Genomic DNA, 728 nt, shown 5'->3' with positions numbered 1-728 from the left:
CCTTAGTCAACACAAACTACAATTCAACTTTCGTATTTCTTAGTATCATTTTTAGGTAAGGTAGCTATTGAAGTCTTTTCCTACATTTTGAGTATTATGAATTTCTTTTGACTCTTTTGTAATACCATTTACATTTCAAATGGTTCCCTGACTTGTCTTGGAATATCCATTATTGGTCCAAACTAAAAGAGGATAGTCTCTAGGTACTGTGATTGACAGGATCAAATAGTTGGTGGCCATTAATAAAGTATAATTTTCAAAGACTATACATCCTCCTTAGCAGATCCAAAAGCTCACAGATTGTTTTGTGCTGTCAGCGCATGGCCACTGGCACACATTCCAATTACCATCTTCCAATGTGTCTTTGACATGGAAGTCACAGGGATTTGGATTTATTCCATGATCCTAAGGACAGAGCCATCTGAACATTCTGTTGTAGCACAAGGATGCCCTTGTTGCTCTAGAAGCCACTGAAATTAAGCACAAGATATATAAGAGAAGGTGATATTGATATGCTGCATGGAATGTAACCCAATAGTGCTACTATTGAAATGCCATCATAAAATGAAATACAGAAAAGGGAAGTCTATTAGACATTTATGTAGTAGATTAAAATAACAAACAAGAGGCTCCAAGTAACCCTGGAGTAAGACTGTAAACTTACATTGTGTATGAAGACAAATTGGCTTTATTGATACGAATAATAACAATAACAACAGCAACAAAAC

The sequence above is a fragment of the Panthera tigris genome, chromosome D1, assembly GCF_018350195.1.
Source record: "Panthera tigris isolate Pti1 chromosome D1, P.tigris_Pti1_mat1.1, whole genome shotgun sequence".
Classification (NCBI taxonomy): domain Eukaryota; kingdom Metazoa; phylum Chordata; class Mammalia; order Carnivora; family Felidae; genus Panthera; species Panthera tigris.
This window is presented reverse-complemented; position numbering follows the sequence as displayed.